General features: G+C 38.7%; 1 protein-coding gene across 1 annotated transcript in view; it reads left to right on the top strand.

Annotated features, from left to right (window-relative positions):
* The window catches only part of Trhde (TRH-degrading enzyme), a 403483-nt gene that overhangs the window by 16097 nt on the left and 363318 nt on the right, over positions 1–24068 (top strand). The window lies entirely within an intron of this gene.

Below are 24068 nucleotides of genomic sequence, written 5' to 3'. Positions count from 1 at the left end.
AAATGTTGAATTCTTCTGATGCTTCTTGATTTCTGGTACAGACATTTCAAGGCTGTACTCATTGGACCATACACAGAAAAGAAACATGAAGACATCTCATTTCCTTTTGTGTCTTCAAAACTTGATGACTGACTCTCAGTGGCTCAGCTAGCTTAAAGTACCCTAGAAATACTTCTGCCTAGGATATTTTCTTTAGAAGATCTTAAGAGTATCATCAACCCTATGTACTTATGCTTGCTGCTACAACCTGTTTGTAAAGCCACTCTACATTTTTTAGATGTGACTTTTTCTTCTTAAGGATCTCTGAGTTATCAGTAAACATTTTAACATTTCTGCCTAGTGATTTTAATGTGGAAGAGGTAAAACATGGAGGCATAGAAGACTGAAAGGTCAGCTGAAAGAAAACTCCAAGACTATAATCTAAAAATACCATAATCAGTAAAAAAAACCAAAAAAAACGGAAAGCAGAATGGCCATAGGGAACCCTTGTTTATCAACTGTGGAAATGCAGTTTGAAACTCCATTCTCTTTTCCTGTCACCCCTTTGAAATCCAATCTGTTTTCTTCTCACTGACTTTCCCCTTTATTACTGGGGGGTGAATGGGAATGACTTTTCTCAACCCTTAGCAGCTGGAATGAGAAGAGAATTCGCTTTAGAGTCTTGACTGTGGGATGGTTGGGTGAGGTCCAGGTGGTCATTTCAGCTCAGAAGCTGTAGCAGTTTTGTTTGAGCTGTGAAGAAGGAACTTGGGAAGCAGATTAATAACAAAGAGCTGAATCTCACAGTGCTCTGGATGCGAGTGCTAGAACCACCCTCGTCACCATCATTATCTGCACTGAAAACTGCCTAAGCTTTACAAAACACTGTTAGAAATCATTACAAAGATGAATCTAAGATTCCCCCTTGTACAGGGGTTGCTAATGCAAATTAGACATTTAATCCTAATCTGCATCGTATTTATCCATTCCTAAAACAGCTGACCATTTTTTTTCTAAATAATGTTTTTTTTTTTTTCTAAATAATGTTGTTAATGTTTTCAAGTCGAGAGACTGCACATAAAATAACTTCTGGCTTCTCTTGAAGAATTGAAAGATCGTGTATCATTTAACTCACATCTGTATTCTGTAGTATTGATCATTCAATTAGTCCTTCAACAGGCATTTATGGACCGGTTATCAGATACCATTGTACACTGTAATCATCCTGCAGAAGGTAGCAAGAACTTAGCTGCTTCTAGGGATCTTGCGTTCTAATGAGAAACATTGCCATTCACACGTGGGTAACGTGTAAGGTGGTGATTTTTGCCGAAGTCAGGTGATGAGCAGTTAACTTCTCTTTGCCATTTACTTCTCACAGCAACATCCTCCAGACCAGCTTGGTTCTTCCGTGCTCAGTCTGTCTCACAGTTGCGTGCTACCTGCTGTAGTTCTGCATACAATTAAATTTCAGCCTTGATCTGGGAGCACAATTCAGGCACTGCACCTAAGGAGAACAACACAGTCACCAATATGAATTAGTACCACTAGTATTCATTAATTGCCCAATAGGAGGAAAACAAGCCCAAGCCCATTAGAAGAAATTGCTCACGATTGCAGTATTGGGATGGATCTCATGAAGGAGAGTGGAGTAAGACCCTGAAAGATGACTTGGTCTTAGGGAAGAGGATGTTATGTGCATACTGTGCTCAGTTGGGGAAATATTATCAGGAGAAGATACAGAGGTAGGAAGTCTGTGTGGAAATTAGTGTAGTAGCATGACTACAGATGGGGTTTTATCATCACATGTATCTATGCCTGAATTCTTGCTTTGCTTCTCCATGACCTTAGTCCGTTACTTAAAAATCTCCCTTTTCTAGTTTTCTCGTTTGGGAACTGAAAGTGTATGACTTCTTCCCTTACTGTGCTGTTTTCATCCCCGTATTAGCAAAACAAGCTACTACTCTAAGATAGATCTCCCTAATATGACCATTTTATTAAGCTTCCATGGTTCGGAGCCAAAGCACACAATGTGGGCAACTTGTCTCTGCTCAGTGTTTTCTGGCTCTCAGAAGGGGCAGCATGATGACTGGCCTCTTAGAGCCAGGCCCAGACTCACCTGGACTGGTATTTGTTTGGAGGTTTAGTATTTGTCTCCTGAGACATCAGCTGGAGCTGTGGGCCATGACACTTGTGTGGGATGTCTACATGGCTCAGACTTGCTTAAAAATATGACGGCATCAGGGAGATTCAATTTCTTATATGGTAGTTTAGGACACTGTTTTAGTTAGGGCTTCTGTTGTTGTAATGGAGTACTATGACCAAAGCAACTTGGGAAGGGAAAGGATTATTTGGATTATGTATCCAGAGTTATAGTCTTTTAAGGGAAGCCAACTCACATTGGACAGGAACCCATGTGCAAGAATTCAAGCAGAGGACATGGAGGACTGTTACTTACTGGCTACCTCCCCATATTTGCTCACCCTGCTTTCTTATAGAACCCAGGACCACCATCCCAGGCAGTACTACCATCTTATCAATGACCAAATTGCCCCATATCAATAACAATTCAAGAAAATATTCTACCTGCTTTGCTATAGCCCAGTCTTCCTCTCAGATGATTCTATCCCGTATCACAGTTGACACAAAATTAGCCAGGACAAAATCATCGAAAGTAAATCCCCTAAATAGCTATGTGAAAACTGTATGGTGCTGTTTATGATGTCAGACTTTATTATTGCTGTGCACAGTGTTTTTCATAAATTAGTTACTAATGATAGTCTAGGCTCAACAGAGGCATGCATACCTGACAGCTCTTGAATATAAAAAAATTTTTTGGTTTTGTTTTAAAATTAACGATCTACTCTCTGTTCACGATTTTTTAAATCTAGTTCATACAGAATATATGCTCTCTAATGGGCATCATCCTGTTAATAGCATCATGCTTATATTGGGGATCCATAGTCTTAAAAGCTGGCTTAGATCCGGGTGTAGACAAGGTCACTCAGATTGGTTTCTTGGGCACATCCCCTCTCACTCTGAAGACCTGTTTCAAAGAAAACCAAGTAATTTATTCTTCTTCCATATTCCGCACCCCACAGGCAGTATAAGGTTAGAGCATGATGGTAATAGCCATTCGTATTGCAGAATAGAAAATAACATGAAAACCCAGTAGTCAATGGCCTGTAGCAAGTCTGAAATCCAGCTGGTCAGTCTTGCCAATTCTTCAGCTATGGCTCAGTGCTGTTCCCTGTGAGTTGTTTTCTTGGCATTTGACACAATCCTTTGGGCTTTTAATTTTGCCTTTGAAGAAATTCTTTTCTAAATACAGAATAGCTTGGATCTACAATAGGATAGCCTCAGCTCCAATTTTATATGGGCAAAGCTGGATTTCACAGGCTCTGTCACTTTACTGCTAAGCAAGTATACTTATGAAAATCATTATTGGATTTTAATCAATCACGCTATATCTATTCTCTCAGACAAGACTAAACCCATAGATGTCTTTAAGATAAACCATTTCTGTGTTGAGGCTTTGTGGAATGAAGGTTTTCATATACTCATTATTTAACACAGGGACTTCATGAGACATGCCTTTATAATTTTTGTAAAGACAGTTATCGTTTGAAAAAGCCTTGGGGTACCACTTCAAGAGTATCTCAGGGTTTAGAGAACAGTGGCTCTTGCTTTCAGCCTCAGGCTGTGTTTCATGATGGTGATCTATATTATTATTATTTTCTTGAAGTTGTTCTTTGATAATCTTCCATCTAATGAGGCTAAAAAAAGGGAAGAAAGTGTTTAAATTTCAAATATAGAGAATCTTAACTCTTCTATACTTGTAAATTTTGGTTAAGATTAGACAGTTTATTCTTAAGCTTACAACTAGTAGATTTTTATAAAACTTACAACTAGTGAGAAGAATCAGGTGCTACATTCACATGTTTTTGTTTTTTTTTTTTTCCGGAAATCTCTTTTGCTAAAAAAAAAAATTAATTCTGTCATTGTTTTCCATATTTTTCTTGATACTTAACATAACCAAGTGGCAATCATTTCTTGTAGTAGATAACAAAAGCCTTCTTTTATTGTGCTTATTTTTATTTCTGTATGGTATATGCATGTGTGTGTGTACAAGTATATGTGCAGGTTTGCTCACCAATATGCGCACATGGGGGGGAGGCACACGTTGCTGAGTATTTTCCTCTATTGTTCCTTATTTTTGACAGCCAGGCAATCTCATTGTACCTGGAGATTATCATCTTATCTAGAATGTTTGGCCACTGAGCCCTTGGGATATACCTGTCTCTGCAAACCAGACATGTATAATACCTGGCTTTTATGTGGTTATTGCAGATCTGAATTAAGGTTTTCATGTTATCATAGAAACCATTTTACCCAGTGAACTATTTTCCTAGCTTCTTATTCTGCTTTTAATAACACTCACCATATTATCCTTTGAGTTCTTGCCAACCACGTCTCTGAAGTCCACAGGCTTCTGTCAACCCCCATTTCCCAGAGTTTTCCAAATGTGGCACACACTCCAGTCCCAAAGCAAGGCTTCATGTTTCTATACTTTCTTTGTGAAAAGGTTTTACTTCCAACATTGGTTCAAGTTAGTACTGCTGAGCTAGACATCGTCCTAAGAATTAGCAGTAAAACAATTATGTTCATGGATTCTGTGAGTCAAGAGTTTAAAAAAATACTGAGCCCATAATGACTTAGCTCTGTTTCACAGTGCCTGAGGGTTTGGCTCATTTCCTGGGTTTATCTTAAGATCTGAGGTCAGAGTGAGAGCGTCTTTACTAAGTATCTCTACTTAATGTTGACTGTCATATGGAATGTCAAGTTAGAGCTCACATATGGGCCATTCACCGTTCATTTCTCTATGACACGAGAGCTGGAAGACACTGTAGCAGATGGTCTTAGACTGGTGGACTAGTTAATTGTGATTCTAGCTTTCCCAAGAGGTTGCATGATCGATTTGCTCTATTATTAATGATTTCATTGATCACATTCACTACTGTCTTCTTTATCTTCTTCCCTTCTTGCAAGATGGGCTGAATGCTCTTTCTGACTCATTCTAAGAGTCTGAACAGTGCTGGTTTTGTTAGTTATGTGAGATAAGAGTCATTTGGCTCATTTTCTAGGGGAAGTAACACATAGTGTCTTTCAGTGGGAGTCGTGTCATAGAATTTGAAGGACCCTTTTAAGACTAACACCGTGTGTACATCTATGAATGGATATGCATATTCAAATAATGCACCTTTCTGATGCTTCCTATATTACTTGACAGGATTCTGTCTGTGCAGTTCAAATGTGAGGATTGACATTCTGTGTAGTTTTCTGGTGAAAACAAAATTGAATTTCATGTTATGTGTAGACTAAGCATAACTGTAGTTGATTTAAAATATTATAGTACTAGGAGCCCTGTTGTCGTTAGACATTCTAGTTTGATTGCATTACAAATGTAATAATGGCCCACAGAAAAAGAAACAAGTAATAGTAACGAAGGAGCTGAACTACAGCCTATTTAGGAGCCTAAGGCAATGCTTCCTGCCTACGCCAGGAGAGTTGGTCCTCCTCTTAATTGGTACTCTAAGAATACTTTGTTTGCTCACTTCTTATAGGCATTGTTCTGCTGTCCGTCTGTATATCTCGCTGTCTGCGTTGCTTCTTTAGATGGTATTTTTGCTGACCCTTGTGGGATCAGCAGTTCCTGTTTTGCGAACAAAATGGCATGTGCGTGGTAGAATTCTACTAGGCATCTAAATAATGGATTTCTTGAGAGACATCACAATGTCAAGGGTTTCCAAAACCTTGTTCTATTAGGTTAACATATGAGATCTGAAAACTCACAAGGAATAATTCTTATAAATATTGAAATTTAAAGAGTAAATGATGAAAGACAGGTGTGTCACCTACTGGGAGCTCTGCAAGGAAATGTCAACCAAAAGCATGGGGAGACAGTCCTGACTCTGAGTTCTAGAGAAACTTATGAGGTATGAGGTAAAAGGAATGAGGTGGATCATAGCATGCAGAAAGCCACTAATCACTGTTTTCTTTATTAGGAAAGCTAAATAAAAGTATTGCTGGTTAGCCAGTGAGAGCTCAGAGGTAACTGGGTGAGCTTGGACTGACTGGGTGATGTGACGTCACATGCATGTCTATCTTGGGACTATGACATATAGATCACTTCTCCTAGATGAGAGAGATTGCTGATTCAGGTTTGGGTAACCCAGTCAGGTCTGCAACAGTATGAGCAGGTTATATAGCTAGGTTATGACTTTGAACCCTTAAGAAATAAGAAGGTAGTGCTGATGAACTTCTAAACATTTCATTAGTATAATTGAAGCAGGGCCAGTAGCTTTTATTAAGGGATAAATCTACAGTGAAAAAATAGATGCAATGCATACACATGCACAGAGAACTACTTGGAGATTCCATCTCACTCCAGTGAAAGTTGCTGTCACCAAGAAAACAACAAATATGTGCAAGGAGGGACACTATTCACAGTTGATGGAAATGGACTCTCAGCATGGTGGTTCCTCACAAAGCTAAAAATAGCACTGCCATATGACCCAGCTGTACAACTCCAGGGTGTGTACCTGAAAGATTTCAGGCCTTATCACAGAAATGTGTGCAGATTCATAAATATTGATACACTAGTCATGATACATAGGAAATGGAATGAGCCTAGATGTTTACCAATGTATGAATGGATAAAGAATATACATAGCGGAATTTTACTTAAATATAAAAAGTGAAATCTTGACATTTGCATGATAATGCATAAAATTAGAAATGAGTAGGTTAAGTATCACGAGCCAGGCTGAGAAAGACAGTTACCATGTTCTCTCATATAAGTATTCTATAGTGTGTGTGTGTTTATGTGTGTGTGTTTGTGTAAGTAGTATGTGTGCGTGTGTGTGTGTGTGTGTGTGTGTGTGTGTGTGTGTGTGCGCATGTGTGTTATAAAACTAGAAAGGGAAGCATGGCAAAGGAAGAAAAGACTTAAGGTAAAGATGGAAGACAGAGAAGATAAATGCATGAGGTGTAAGGGCAGAAGGAGGGATATTGTGTGGAAGAAAGATGAGAGCAAGAGGAGTTAAGGGGAATCTGGAGGAGAGAGGGCTAAGGGACTGGGTAAGAGCAAAGTCTGTATAAATGACACAATGGCATAAATTATCTTGTATGCTAACTTAAAATAAGACAATTATATTTTCTATGGTTTTTTTTTTTTGCAAAATTTCCATTAAACCTGGAAAAGAAACATGAAGTAGACCAGAGATTTGCTTAAAGAATGAGCACCGTTGAAAAATCAGATGTATTTACATGGCAGGCAGAGCAATAGGCTGGAGGATTGTGTTAATAACAGAGAAGGAAGATCATACTGGCCAAATCTAGTTAATGGAGAGGTTTTAGACTCTCCAGCCCCAAGGTTTCCAGTGGATCGTAGTGTAATGGAGTGTGCCTCAGCAAATCTCTATTCCCCGGTGACTGGCTTGGGCTGATGATAGATTCAGTGATAGATGCTAATGGGTTTTGTTATACAAGCCACTATTTATCAAATGCCCCGAGGTTTAGGAATCTATATATTAAGTAGAAACCAAGGGACGGCCAAGTAAAAAGGCACGCTAACCCTCTGCACAGACACTTTGGGTGGTATGCAGTGTTCACTGTTGCAGAGTCATACTTGATATTGCATGTGTTTTGGGCTGGCTGGTACTTAGCCAGGTATGTTTCTATCTCTGTAGAGAGAGGAGAGAGGGTTCTGGTTGTATCCCTGGAAATATTTCGAATGACTGCACCTTGTCTCTTAGATTGGGTCCTGGAAAGCTGAGACTAAACTACTTTTATATAACCTAATGATACAAAAGTCCTTCCCTTTGCTACTTAGTTCCACTATGAGTGACTCTTATTATTATTTTTGAGTTATTCTTTTTGCTAGCTATTTAGGACATTTACTCGAAAGACTGTTTTGGCCAAGCCTTTATGATCTGAGGAAGACAGTGTTGTACTCTACTGAGGAAGGTGGGATGAGAAGTGAGATTGGGCATTTATTCATTTATTTAGGAGCCAGACCATGAAGGATTTATACATTTTGCTAAGGAACTTTGATTTTATCTTTTAGTTGAGGGAGACATTAAAGGGACTGAACTTAGGTAGGCTTCATTTCCTCCTGGGTGCTTTCTCTAAAGATATGAGGAGAATCAAAGTTTTATCACTATTACCCGAAGAGTCTCACTCTTCTTGTTGTTTGTTGACTATGATCCATTTTTTTGTTTGTTTAGGGAAAACCTGATCAATTTTTCAAAAATTTAATTGTCTACATACAGATAAAGAATAAGTTGTTTAGATCTTTGCTGGTACGAATAAGAGCCAAACTCTGTTTCTTGGAACAATCATCTCAGGACAATGTTCTGGTTTTCTTTCTTGCACTTTTCTTTCCTTCTTTCTAATTTATTTATTTTATGTATATGAGTACACTGTTGCTGTCTTTAGACACATCAGAAGAGGGCCTTGGATCCCATTACAGATGGTTGTAAACCACCATGTGGTTGCTGGGAATTGAACTCAGGACCTCTGGAAGAGCAGCCAGTGCTTTTAACCACTGAGCCATCTCTCTATCCCATCTGGCTTACTTTCTATTGCTATGGTAAAAGCCTGACCAAGACCAACCTGAGGAAGAAAGTGTTTCTTTGTCTTACAGTCTAACATTAAAGGAAGCCATGGGAAATCAAGACAGCAGCTTGGAATAGAAACCAGAGAGGAATCCAGCCTACTGCCTTACTCTGAAGCTCACACTCACAATCGTTCTGATATATCCTAGGTACAATATGCCCATGGTACCACCTACAGTGGGCTGGACTCTGCTACATCAGTAATCCACCAATAATACACCCAAAAGATATGACAACAAAAAAAATCTGATAGAGGTCATTTTTCAACAGTGCTTCCCTCCTCCTAGGTGGGTCAAGTTGACAACCACAATTAACTGTCATAATGACTGTGATTAGGTTACAAAGGACATGAAAAAAAGAAAAGCAATCATATTTTAAGGTTGTTGTCACTCAGGCCTAAATGGTTCTTAGAGGAATAGTGTTAAAATTCGGAAATACCACAATATATGTTTAAGATACATTAATGTTTCTGGGAATTGGATGAACAGCTATGAAATTGAAATATTATCTTCTGAAGAATCCTGGAAGGCCTTTGCACTCTGACGGATCATGCTCAATATTCAGAATGGAAGGAGGAGATAGCAAAAGGACTAATAGTACTATTTGTACTTAGCCACTGCCACCTACTAATGTTCGACTTCCTTATCAAACCAGATGGTGGAAGAAACCTCATGAGGTCTGTTCTATGCTGCTGTTTCTGGATTAGGCCTAATTTGGGGGAGGGAATGGTGAGTGTAGGAAACCAAACACTATCTGTATGTAATTTTCACATGGCTCTGAAGATTGTTTTACCATGTCTCTTTTTTTAAAAAAAATTATTAGATATTTTCTTTATTTACATTTCAAATGCTATCCCAAAAGTCCCTATACCCTCCCCACGCCCTGCTTCTCAACCCACTCCCACCCCTTGGCCCCGGCATTCCCCTATACTGGGGAATATGTTGTTTAAAACCATTTTTACTTACTTCAAAGACATATATATATATATATAAAACGGTGCTATGCTTAATATCGAAGGGCTATATTAAAAAAAAACTGTCGTAATTAAGGAGATCAAAGAGAAAACAACAGTCTGTGCAAATACCTGAGAAGTTCACACAGATGTAGGGCTGAGAATGTCTGATTGTTTATTATCCACTGTCTTTGGTGGGCAGCACACAGCCTTCTCTTTAATAGGAGGTTTATTAGCCTACTGCGGATAATCACGCTGCTACACATTGGAAGGTACAAGGCAGAATTTCAAAAGAGATAAAGCCATCTGGTCTGATAAAGAGTCAAGAAACATGGTAGGTGGCAGTGACTGAGCACAGACGGTACTATTAGTACTTTTAACATCTCCCTCTTCCCTTGAAGACTCAGCTTGATCCATCTGAATATAAAGGTACAATGCACTGTTGCATAAGGCGGGGTAAATCAGTGGGAAGGCAGATATCCAAGAAGAATAGGAGAGAGTATCCACAAGAGGATGCATAATAGTTCTGATATTATTGGCTTTCAGGGATGGGAGGAAATGAGTAAGTAGAAGGTAATTAAAGAGGTTTCTTTGTGAGAGGTGGGATTTTGAGGAAAGAGAAGAACTTGGGGTTTTCTTTAGGGAAGTATGATCCATATTTGAAAGCAACTCAAGCAAAGTTAGGCCGGTGAGAAATTCAATGGTAGAACCGGGAGAAGCTCACACAAATGAAGAATTAAACTATCAAGTCTTAGGAAGGAATCCTTTGAGGATCCAGAGAACAGATACCAATTAAAGTCTTCTTAGGCACATCATCTGAGGATCTTAGCATGCAGTCTTTTCATGAGATACTTGCTTTTGATTAGCACCCAAGAGAGCAGGCAGATCTCAGGAGAGCTTCTTGGTCAAAAAAATGACAGAACATTATTTAGGAAGGGGAAAATGTGTCTTATAGAACAAGGTATTTTAATACAGGTATAGTTTATTTATTACTTATTAGCTGCAAGGTGTCATTCTAAGTATCTTTTTGTTTAATACTTAGTTTGGTGGTTTGGAGCATCAACCATTATTAATCCCCGAAACGGTTAATCTTATTAACTTTATTAGTTTCATAAACACCTGAGGTAATAAGCAATGCACACCTATTGTGGGTCTGGATTTACAGGTCTAAATAGATCATGAGTGTTTTGACATAGCAAATAGATAGATGCTTTAATAGGTTCATAATATGATAGGTAAGTAGGAGGTGGGCCACCTGGCTCAATCGGAGGAATTATGTCATTGGGAGCATGTTCCGGGGGGCCATGTGCTGCTCAGGTATCTGCCTGTATTCTCTTTCCTCTGCTTCTTTTTGAAATGAAATGAAGGAGACCCTGCTATACACATTCCAACCACTGTGGCATTTTACCTAGGTGTATAGACTCAAGCAAGTGTGGACTAAATCTTCGGAAGCTGTGAGCCCAAATAAATAACCTGTCCTCTAAGTTCATCCGTCTCGAATTTTGTCATGGTAATGATGAGAAAAGTAATCATTATATCTGGATTTCACATGGTAGGAGAATGAGAGAAAGGATAGCTGTCTTCACCAAGGTTCTGTAGGTCAATAGGGGCAGAGCTTGTATTCACCTCCAGGCACTACATGCCCAACTGCTTATCTGCCTAAGCCTATGGGACCCAGAAGAAGATGTCGGGTGGGGAACTGCAAGATATTAGAAAGATTCAGTAAAGAGGGCTTAGAAGATAAATATATTTCAGAAAAAAAGAGAAAGATGGACTTTTAGAGGAAATGAGATGTCCAAAGTGAGGTTTACATATTCCTAAGAAAGGTTCCTTGCAATGTGGAAGGGGAATACTGAGGTCTTTGAAGCTCACTGAGGGTCATGGCTGAGCATCCAGAGTAAAAGCTTCAGCCTGGTAATGGCAACACCCTAACTGCCTGTTTGCCTCTCTCACACATAACTTTCATGGAAGTCATGATTAAATTACTGAATTTAAAATTTAAAGACTATTTGTAGTAAAAAGATGAATTATCCTACTACCAGAGCATACTATTCTTCCTGGCACTGTTAGGTTTCATTTTTTATTTTTTTAATTGTATATTTTCTTTATTTGTATTTCAAATATTATCCCCCTTCCTGGTTTCCCCTCTGAAAAACACCCTCCCCCCCAATGTCCTCTCCCCTCCCCCTGCTCACCAACCCACCCACTCCAGCTTCCTGGCCCTGGCATTTCCCCACACTGCGGTATAGAGCCTTCATAGGACAAAGGGCCTCTCCTCCCATTGATGTATGACTAGGCTCTCCTCTTTTGTATATGCAGCTGGAGCCATGGGTCCCACCATGTGTGCTTTCTGGTTGGTGGTTTAGTCCCAGGGAGCTCTGGGGGTACTGGCTAGTTCATATTGTTGTTCCTCCTATGGGGCTACAAACCCCTTCAGCTCCTTGGGTCCTTTCTCTAGCTCCTTCATTGGGAATCCCATGCTCAGACCAATGGATGGCTGCGAGCATTCACCTCTGTATTTGTGAGGCACTGGCAGAGCCTCTCAGGAGACAGCTATATCAGGTTCCTGTCAACAAGCACTTGTTTGCATCCACAACAGTGTCTGGGGTTGGTAACTGTATATGGGATGGATTCCCAGGTGAGTCAGTCTCTAGATGGTCTTTTCTTCAGTCTCTACTCCACACTTTGTCTCTGTAACTCTTTCCATGAGTGTTTTGTTTCCCCCTTCTTAAGATGGATAAAAGTATCCACACTATTGTCTTCCTTTTTCTTGAGTTTCATGTGGTTTGTGAATTGTATCTTGGGTATGCTGAGCTTCTGGGCTTCTGGGCTAACATCCACTTATCAGTGAGTGCACATCAAGTGTGTTCTTTTGTGATTGGGTTACCTCATTCAGGATTATATACTCCAGATCCATCCATTTGCCTACCAATTTCATAAATTCATTCTTTTAATAGCTGAGTAGTACTCCATTGTGTAAATGTACCACATTTTCTGTATCTATTCCTCTGTTCAGGGACATCTGGGTTCTTTCCAGCTTCTGACTATTATAAATAAGGCTGCTGTGAACACAGTGGAGCATGTGTCCTTAATATGGAGCATCTCCTGGGTATGTGCCCAGGAGTGGTATTGCTGGATCATTTTCTCCATGAAACCTTTGTGAGTTGAGCAAGGTCTTCCACTGTGATCATCTGATAAGTTCATACTGTATCGTGCACATCTGTTCCCAGCTATGAATATGTAAGACCTTCGAGTAGGAGAACTGTCTTTAGTTAAAAACACACTCAGAGATTATACACACTATGTAACTGTAAACATATATGCACTATAGTGATTTATATAGCTTCTGGAGTTTTATACAAACATACATACGCAGATCATGACACAATGGTGCACAGTATAGTTCTTTGCCCACACTATTCAATCAGTAAATATTCAAAATATTATACATTTTGAAGGAAATCTATAGGTCTTTTTGCGTGCTTTGACGTGAATGAATCAAAGAACCCTTCCGTTCCTGGTTATTTGATGAACAGTGGTTGTGATCAGCATTTTGCTCTGACTCCAGTAAACCTTCCCCTCCCCCATCCTCCATCACTATCCTCCGTAGAGCTCTGTACCCAGGAGGCAGCACAGGCAGAAGGAACTATTTCATGTGCTTTTTTCTTCTGCAACTTAATGTCCTACAATCTTGTCAAGCCGGTGGGAGAAAATGAAGAAATAAGAGATATTTTTTTTTCATATAGCAAATTTATTATATGCATCTCTCTGATGAAATGTAAATTTTTTTAAAATGAGAAGTCAGGCTGAAAGTTAGGTTATCTCTACACATGCTCAGAATTAATTCAGAAGTGTCTCTCGGTGCTTCTGATAAGGGAGAATAATCAAATGAAACCCACTCCCTTTGTCTGAATGAGAGTTCTGGCCTTCTCTCTTCCTCTTCGGTACTTCATTACACAATGAGAAATCCCATCAGAAGAGCCTCAGTGGGATTCTAAGAGGTGGAGAGAATCCTTTTACTTTACCGGCCCCTAGAGAAGGCAGCACGCACAAGATGGAGTGGGACTGCCGTATGTACAAGATCGGCTGAGTGTGTAAGGATGGCATTCAGCCCTGTTTTGTAGGGTGCTATACAGGTGTCAAGCACAGGCTGGGCAGGGAACATTAGTTGGAAGCTGCGTGGCTAATCAGTACACTGGTTTTGGATTCCATTCCTTACTCAAGACAAGTCTCTCAACTGGAACCACGGCCTCTTGTATGAAATGGGGATAACAATGTCTATTGCAAACAACTTTAAAGGGACCATGAAAGCGAAGTGCCATCGAAGTTCCCATCACCTGAGGATTCTCAGTGCTTGGCAGCACACAGATGAAAGTAGTCAATTCACGTGTACTCGTAGGCAGGCGGGGCTGGGGGAAGGCTGTAGGAGAATGGGGATAGATGGTCAAAATGGGAACATTGGTGAGAGCAGCTTTAAAAAGTCATCTTGCAAGAAGGAAGGAGGCATAGCTTAGTGTGAGAAGACAGGATATACTGACATTTTACCTAACTCTCACAGCACAGTGCCACTGTGCAGAATGCTGAAAAAAATTGTAGCATTTATTTTCCTTGGGATTGCCAACATTGTACAAACTGATAATGTAATTACTAGAGGAAGCGAGGTATATTTTTCTATGGTTCTGTTTTATTTGAAAAGACAGGATAACAGTATGCTTATGGGAAAAAAAATTCTCCGAGGGAAAAATACTCTGGACAGACGAGTCGTTTGAAGAACAATGGAGATTAAGCTGGCAACACAAAGGTATCTTGGACTGTTATCTCTGTCTATAGATTAAAAAAGTAACACCCTACCAGCTGCCAGACTGTGATTAAAAGTGGTGTGAACAAAAAGGAATACAAATGAAACTGTGGAAAAGAAAAGATCTGCTGTGTTATGCGAATGCTGTAAAACATTCATTGATTAAATTACTCTATTATTTTATTTTAAAGTAGCATTGTCTTATTAATCATTTATTATGTATCAGGTTGTCCTGAGACCTTTCATGCATTATCTATTTTAATTTTCGTAGATGCATGAAGTCTCTTCTATAGCCTTATTTTCTATAGTGTACAGACAAGGAAATGTGGCCTAGCTTGCTTGCGGTAAATTCTGGATCACTGGCTGTGTCACAATGTATCTGACTCTAGAGCTTTGTTCCTGGTGCCTACAGTATTGGCTCACATTTTGAAGACTGAGTGTATAAGGGCAGGTCTGGGGATAGAATTGAGAAACAGGGACTCTCTCTTCAGAGAGATTATTTTCTGCTAGGTGTGAGATGCTTCTTAGAGAATGTGTGTTTAGGGAAATATCAATAACTAGGTCTTCCTGACCATTCTTAGGAAGCAAATGACTCTGTTTCCATATTGGTCACACTTCATGCTAGATGACACTTTTATTGATGGTATGTCTTGTATGTTACAGGATATTTACCACCAATAGCATACACAGCTGTGACAGCGGAAAATATTTCCAGATATTGCCAGATGTATAACTACAGAATTATCCCAGAGGAGAAGCATCTCACTAGACAACCATTGCTACAGAGGATTGACTTTGGCCTATGATGTCTGGACAATGATGGTATAGAGGCTGCTCCATCTGGGGGTGTGACATCAATCTGGAGATATCCAAGAAACTCCAGAGAGCTTGGCTAGGTCACACTATTTACTGAGGCCTCCTTGCCTCTGAAGATAGCTCTGAGTAGATGCGCAATTAGGAATGATCCAAAGTGTATGCAGAATAAGAGTGGGAAACAGAATAAGAGACAAAATATATCTATGCTAATCATTGTAAAAGAAAAAACAATAGCTCTACATAGAGGAATAAAAACAAAACAAAACAAAACAAAACAAAACAAAACAAAACAAAACAAAACAAAAACCCCAAAATCTTCTCAAACTCATCTCACACCAAGCTAAAAAGAAGTTCTTAAAGATTCCGCGAGTGTTTTGGTGATAGGCTGAGGGTTGTTCATTTCGCAGTGTTCCCAATGTGGTATTTCCTTTGGATTTTTCTTTCTATTGTAGACCAGTGAATGAATGAATCATACAGCGGTCCTTGAATTATATTGCATTTAAACATCACTGGGGACTGTTGTTGTCTTTTAAATTCACATTTAGGATTCTACCTCAGATTATTGCATCTGAGCCTCCAGATACAGGTAGAGTTCTAGACAGCACTCATGCTCTTCAGGCATGCCTCTGGGTGTGTAACTTGGGTAGAAGCCTTTTGTTCTATGCTTCCTAGTGGAGATGATTTTCTATAATACTGCTTTCTGTTTTGAAGGGCATGTTTTGGACATCACATTCGAAGAATTTGTTTAACTTTCTATTTGCTATAACTTTCAAACATGATCTGTGTAGCTGAAAGAGATGTTAGCAAATATAAGTTTTATTTTTAAGGTCACAGTCAAGCTAAATGTCCATGGGCAGGCATGGCAGGAGAGTGGACTTTGACTAGTTAGCAACAATCTTTGCTAGGTATAGTTTTAAAACCACAAAATCAGCATCAGGTCTTTACTGAACACTAAGTGTGTGCCATGGTAGCAAAAAGAAAACCTGTGTTGTTGCTGTTGTAAAGCTGGAGAATGGAGTACTGTCTCACACCGGATGATAAAGTAAAGGGTTGATAATTTTATGCAGTCAATCGACTAACTTGGTTTACTCAGGTAGCTTACTAACTGTAGATATTCTTTTTGTTGTTGTTGTTTTGTTTTTATAGTCTTAAAATAATTTTAGGCATATAGAAAATATAGGCATCTTTTGTGGGTAGTGGGAATGTCAACAGTACTTCATACTCCAGATTTTATATAGCATTGGAAATGTAAATGAGCTAAATACCTAATTAAAAAAAAAAAGAAAAAAGAAAAAAAAAAGAATTTACTCTTCTATATTGTAAACTTCCAAGATTGGTTGTTAAAGTTGATCTAAGTGGGAAAAGACGAGGCCTTCACAACCTGAGGAAGTTAGAGAAGGTGATGCTGCCAATATTCTGACTTTACAATGACCACTAATCCAGAGGTTCTCACACAAACCAAGGGGGCCTGTGGGTCACACTGATCTTGAAAGGTTGTGATTCTCAGAAAATTTGTTTGGATTTTTATGAACCTGCAGGCCTTTTTCATGATAGGTCATTTGTGAATCTAGGAGAAAGATATACAGTTAAACTTATTCATCATCTTGAGGTGACAAAGTCCCAATGGGAGTTTCTTAGACATCAGTGAGGCATGTATTTCTAATCAAGAGAGAAAAATTAGGAATCTTAGTAACAGGTTTTTTGTAGCCAGGTGCTTCTGAGGGGATTACTCCCGTGCACTCTTTCTTTAAGCTTGACTCACAGTCACTGACTCAGAGCCTACACAAGTAGGCAGGAGGTGAGTTTAGAGCTGCTTGGTAGAATCCATTTTCTCCGGTCTTTTATATAATAAGCAATCAACAGCACACTCATCGTTTTAGGAAGATATTTTTTTTCCTGAATAGATTGTATGAGACTGAAGATGATAAGCATAAATCAGTCATTTTGTCCCATGTGTCTATCTTTCATCTTGTGTTTAGATAACTATTTGGAGAGAAAGGAGAGGGGTGGAAGACAGAGAGGGAATGAGAGAGAGGGAAAGAGAAGGAGAGTGAACTGGCTTTTTGATTAAAGTACTTTCCCCTCCTTCCAAAAAAAGAAAACAAAAACAAACAAACAGACAAACAAACAAAAAATTGCTTTAAGTAAATTCCAGTAACTATAAAAGCTCTTCTGTCTGAGAGATGGTTACATGAATATTAGACCATCCAATGTCCATACACAGAGACTTGCCCACACACTCCTGAACATTATCAAAGTTGTAGCAATATCAATCACATAACTATGACAAAGAAGGGGTATGTCCTATGCTTGGTAGAAAAAAATCAGTCTATAAATTATGTTAAATCATTTCAACTATTTATTTTTCTTCAAGAATGAGTGACTGAATGTCCTTGGAGGCTACTTGGCTTGATCATAATGAATAGAGAAACCAGGTAAAGACAGAATATTGCTACTGCTCATAGCTTGATTTCCACAAATGAAAAATCTAGCCATAAATCAGCATTTAGAACACCCCCAACAACTGAGCACCAGTGCTGATTATGAATCCTGAAGAACTTCGTCTACAAGAACTATTTGCCTACTCAGTCATAGTCCCTAACATATTCAGTGGGATTCACTGTAATTTGTGAGAGGACAGTTGTATCAGGGAGTGCCAGCAACCAGAAAATGTACATTTTTCTCTCTGTGTAATAGAGTAGAGCAATGCATTTCCAAAGCAGGTTAAAAAAAAGTAACAGTTACTTAACAGTTACTGCTTAAGATGAAAGACTTAGCTAAATAAGTAGGTATAATCATACAAAAGTAGATTTTTTTTTTGCGAGTAATTTTGTTGATTTCACTTATTCTGTGCCTAACAGTATTTTCTCTTCTTCATCTGTGGCTGTCTAACCTGTCATCCTCACTGCCACCCTAAAACTTAGGAGCCTCTGCAGTATTTCTCTGTTTGTGGTCCGTCTTTGCCATTATTGCCATTTAACTCATGTAACTTGCACCTTACCTTGTGAGGTTTACAACTAGAGACATACAGACATAGTCACAGACACAGTTCTGCATACCTTGAATCATTCTGCCTTCCACTATTGTGCCCCTGTTGTGTCATGGGTGAATGTGTGTTCTGCTGGTGGGAATGCAACTGAGATATTTTTAGTATTCTTTTTAATTTGAGATTAGAACACTTACTATAATATTTTATGGGGGAAGCAAAGATTTGGACTCATTCCTGGTAAATGTTTTTCATATTTGTAGTTTTCAGTGAAAACAAGCTAAATAATAATATTCATTAATTCTCCCATCAGTTTTTGATTCCACGTCAAAAAGTAATTACAGACTAAGTGTAATCTCTATGCACATCAAAGGCTATTAAGTGATTTTGAAAACTTGCATAATATAAACACTTTTGAGTTGAGGAGGATAGGAATCATTTTATGACGTACACTTTCCACTATTCAACAACGAAGGGTTTTGGTTTAATTTATTGTTTATTTTGACATTACATTGACTGACTTGACAACAATATTAGAGGATGCAGATGCAGATGTAGATACTTCAGTTGAGTATTTCCAGAAAGAAATACATTTGTTCTTGTGTATGTTCAAGTCATTCCTCTACTTTAGTCATGCCATGTTGTTCATACTTAAGCTTCACACATTGCAAGCACTTTCTCAAAATTATCATTCAAGCCAAACTGGAATGGAGTCAGTGAGTCATGGGATATGTTGAGTAAGCAGTTCCCAGGTAGAGGGAACAGCTAGTACCACGGTGTCTAAGCAGGAATCTGTAGTATTATGGGGACTGCCAGAAGTGTCATGTGACAAGGAGGAGCATGGTAAATGATTTATTCAGAGGCATGTGCACATATGTGTGCATATGTGCAAAAGAGGCCTTAGTGATGATTCTCAGGTCTTCTGACTTTAATTTGAGTCCTATGAGAAGGCTTGAAGTTGTTCAGATTTTTATTTCAGAAAGGTCTTTCATTTCAGGCTCATAATAAACTAGTGTGAATGCAAGGGTGAAGGCAGATAGACAAGTTAAGAAATTACTGCAAAGTATAGACAGTGGGTACAGAGAGTAGTGGGGTTCAGAATATAGTTTGAAGGTAGAGATACTAGCATTCAGGAAATATATGTATGTGAAAATGAGAAAACTCAAGTAACCCTTTCATTTTGTTTTATGCTGATATGATATCTACAATTTTGAGGTTATACAGAGAATAGCTGAGGTAGTTGCTCTTTGCTGTCAGAGAAAAGTCCTAAATTGGCTTAGCTCAAGGTAAAATTGCAATCTTTCCACTGTTTAAATAGATAACACTAAGTAACTACATTTAACAAGGAATTAATTGAGCTTTCCAGAGTGTATTTTGCAGTAACACATATTCTGTACATCTATAAAATGCAGTTTTTATTAAAAGTTGGGTATTTTTGGTTAAGGAACTCTGCCATCGATTTTTCTTCTGTTTAAGACTGTGAGTAGCATTTGGGATTCAACCAGTTATGAACAGAACAATAGAAATCACACTGATGTCTTCTTGTAGTCTTTCTCCTCATCCGGGCTGTTATAAAGGCAGGACCAGACCACTATCCAAGTTGGATTCACCAAGCATAGCAGTACTGACCACTGACTAACATGAGACAGACGTAGATTTATTTCCACTGTAGTCTTATAGATTATTGGTACTCCATTCACACACAGGAGACTGTAAGTACAGTTTGCCTGTGACCCAGCATTTGCCAATGACTTCCTTAGATAATTGACATCTGTCAGAAATGATTTAATGGGCTTTTGAACAATCTGCTCCTTTATATCAATGGCACAGAGGATAGACGTTAAAGATTGACAGACCCTGGAGCTCATTCAGGTCCCGTTATGTATTAGCTGTGTTAAGTAACCACTTTAAACAAGTAATCTCATTTTGTCTAAGAAGCTTTTATTATGCATGTTAGACAAAATGAGATTACATAGATAAAGTACCTGACGTGTGGAAGACAATTTTTCTTCAGACCTCATCTATTCTTGTGTGTTATATTGTCAGAAAGTAGCAAGCCCAATACAGTATGTAGTCGTGGCTATAGATATGCTTCCATTGAGTAATAATCATTACATACTCATTTTAAAATAGAAGATGATATATGAAATAGCCAATTAGATACTATTTCTGCATTCAAAGATGTCCATTACCTAAAAATCTCATTTTTAAAGATGAAGTGATACATTCTTTATTGAACTACTGTACCAATTTTTTTCTCTCTAATCCGATATTATTTTCTTTCTGACTTGGTTGAGGAGAACCTCACATTTCACTTCGATGTCTAGATGTGTAATTAATCATATTTCACCTGTTAATAACTCTGGCATACTTTCTTTTACTTACCTACTTTGTTCTTTTAAAGATGTTAATACTCTTGTCGTATTGAGTTTATTTTTTAATCAACTTTATTGAGGTGTAATTTATGTGCAGTAATTGTTGCCCTTTCAAAATGTTCATTCACTGGGTTTTGACAGATAGGAAATCACCACTGTAATTAAGATGGAGCCCATTTCCATCACCCCAAAGTTCCCTATGCCTGTTCCTTTATCTTTAGTCCCAGACAACTACTGCATCGAGTATAATTGTGCAAGTTTTTGCAACTCCTCCCCCATTTTTTTGGTAGACGAAAAATGCTTCTCTTTAAAAGGAGTAGAGACAGTGGCCCTCTATTCTGTCAGAATATATTTGAAAAGTGGTGATAGTCAAATTTAAGTTAAGGGGATTATTTCTGAAACTGACAACAGATTTTAGTATGTGCTCATACAAACAGCACAGAAGGGGAATTTCGGGGCAACTAGAAGGATCACTGGCAATGGACGGTGAAAGGAGATGAGAGGAAGAAAACACAACCATTGGAGGAATACACTGCAAACAGAAAGACAAACCACAGTGCTGCTTCAAGATGATGTGAAAGCAGGTACGTTCCTGTCCTCAGGGACAGCTAAAGAGTTGATTCTTCCCCCTAACGGTTCACTTTCCTCAGTCAAATGCAAGAAAAGTTCATCTGTTGAGAGTTATGATTAAACACCTGAAGAAAATAAGGAGGCTTTAAGATAGCAGCCACAGAGAAATGGGAGCAGGTGCTGTGCTTCTGGCAGGGATTATTAAGTTGTTTTAATGCCTTGGTTGACGCTGAAAGTCTAGAATTTGTGGCAGGATCAATCATGTGATGGGTCCCCACTCCCCACCTGCCAGTTGGTTCTTTGTGGCCAGGATAGAACTGCTAAGAAATATAAAATAAAATTTGTCAAAGTTGCATAAGGTTTGCAACAAGAACATATAAAGGGAAGATAGGGAGAAATGGGAGGTTGATTGTGTCCTGACATAGTTGGGCATCCTGACATCTAAACTGAGGAAGAAAGCAGCTGGAGAGTCACAAGCAAAGGTAAAGAATGGTAGATTTTCACTACCAAATCTGAAGTGCAATTAAAAGACACTGAAACACAGCCCATTTTCTAATGTTTTTACTTGTTTGCACAATAGTGTCATTAGAATAGATGAGGTGAAATATTGATTTCAGTCAGTTTTATACCAGTAGAGGAATAACTGAAGATACCCCGATGTAGGGAATCTCCTAATTGCTACACTGATAATCTGGGTTCCTGATTTTATTTTCCAGCTGTGTGACCTTGGGTAAATGACTTCATCTCTGTTTCTTGACCTGTTAAAGGATAACAATAATAGTACCCACCTCATGGTGTGTTGTCGGAATTAAGTGCTATAATAGATACTGCTGGTTAGGTCCAGCTGTTATTTATAACTGTATCAAAGCCTGAATTTAAGATTCACATTCCATTTTTGAGCCCTGCAACTCTGAGCAAAGCATTCAGCCTTAGCCGATTGCTTTTCCTTTATCCTATCTGTAAAACAGGTTTAATAACTTTGGCTGCACATCGCCGTAATGCCAATTAAAGGGGATACTATACGTAAAAGTGCTCTGTAACTCAGAATGGCCATGTTGCCTCATAAAATACTGTATTAATTCCATTCACCTTATACTGGTGATACGCAAAGGCATGCATATAGAAATGATCTGAATTGCCACAAACTTAGATCAACATTGAGAACTGGAAATATCTGGGTTTTACTAATGGAAAAATTTTGATTACATATTCACATTATTTGTTAACCTGAAGGTATGAAGAAAGATTGCTGTCAAAAGGACAGGAATTTTAACTCATAATTAAAACAACAGTTTTAGCTTTCCTTGTGACCCCATTTCTTCCTCTGCTTTAGGAGGTGGGGTTAAATTTGGGCAGTTTGTAATCAATACCAATTTTACTTGATTCTGACCTCTAGCACTACTGAGCCTAAGAACTTATTCCTGTACAGAACACTGCAACGTTCTTTGTAAAGCTTTCTAACAATTAGGTATTTTAGCTTCATGGAGTGTTTTTTTTTTTTAAGGACAGATTATAGCATTTGTTATTCACAACTGGAGTCTCCCTCTACTTTCTTTTTATCTTTCCATTAGTCTATTCTCTAAAATTAAATTCTAACTATTTATTTGTAAGTTTTATGCATGTAATTCATTCTGTTTAGGTTCATAGTTGCACAGGCTTTGGCACGAACTAGTACCACAGTCAAGATAGCAAACATTTCCACTGCTCTCAAATGTTCCTGAATGCTTCTAGTGAGCAACTCTCCTAATTCTTAGCCCTTGACAGTGTCTAATATATGTTCTTGCCTATTTTGTCTTTCCCCAAACACTATTATTATACCGATGAGCTCTTCTTTTTAAAAATAACTTTTTGGAAAAACTCATTAGTAGATTTCATCACTAATTACATCAAATTTATTCATCATGTTTCCATGTGTGAATGTGTGAACTCATGAACGCATCTGTACTTGGTGTTTGCCTCGGGCAGTTGAATGAAGACAGTTGCTAATGAGCCCACGAATGCAGATTCCATTCATAACTTAGGCATCTAAGGTTGGTGCTGTGGATCTTTCTAGAGGGACTCAGCATATGAATATGGCTGAAAACCCAGCAAATGTAAGAGACCATCTTTCTCAATTGCCACTCAGTAAATACTGCTGACTGAGTAAAATGATACTCTATTGGAACTAAGTAGCTTCACCTACTGCCAGTAGAAAGCTCAGCTAATCCACATGATAAGAATGGCAATAAAAACATTAATCCCATTTCATCCATTACACCATCCAATCTGGAGTGCCATAGATGAGTCAGTACATCCGAGTAGAAGTTGAGTAATACAGAAACTGGAGGAAACAAAATTGTCTGCAATGGCGAAACGGAGGGGGAAGGCAAATTCCTCCCGTAACATATGACAGCAAATTGAAACCCATTTCACTATCATCTGAGAAAGCTTCAAGTCCCATGGTTACTTCTTTTCAGGAAGACTTCTTCCCTTAGAAATTGTTTTTCTCTTCTTTTCATATTCAGGACTACTTAGAGATTTCAGTGACTGAACCCTTAGTTAGCATTTTCATGGACTGCGGCTGATACACAGCCTAGTGGAACAACATCTGTTGGATTTCTGCCACATTTTTATTTACATTTCAAATGTTATCCCCTTTCCTGGTCCTTAATCCCCTATCCAGTCCCCCTCCCCCTGCCTCCATGAGGGTGTTTCCCATCTGCCGACCCACCCTTGAATTCCCCTACACTAGGGCATCGAGCCTTCACAGGACCAACGGCCTCTCCTTCCATTGATGCCTGACAAGTCCATCCTCTGCTACACGAGTCCCTCCACGTGCACTCCTTGGTTGGTGATTTGGTCCCTGGGAGCTCTGGGGGCGGGGGGGTATGGTTGGTTGATATTATTGTCTTTGTTGATATTGATATTATTGTTGATA

Source organism: Mus musculus, chromosome 10, assembly GCF_000001635.26.
Source record: "Mus musculus strain C57BL/6J chromosome 10, GRCm38.p6 C57BL/6J".
NCBI lineage: Eukaryota > Metazoa > Chordata > Mammalia > Rodentia > Muridae > Mus > Mus musculus.
This window is presented reverse-complemented; position numbering and strand designations above follow the sequence as displayed.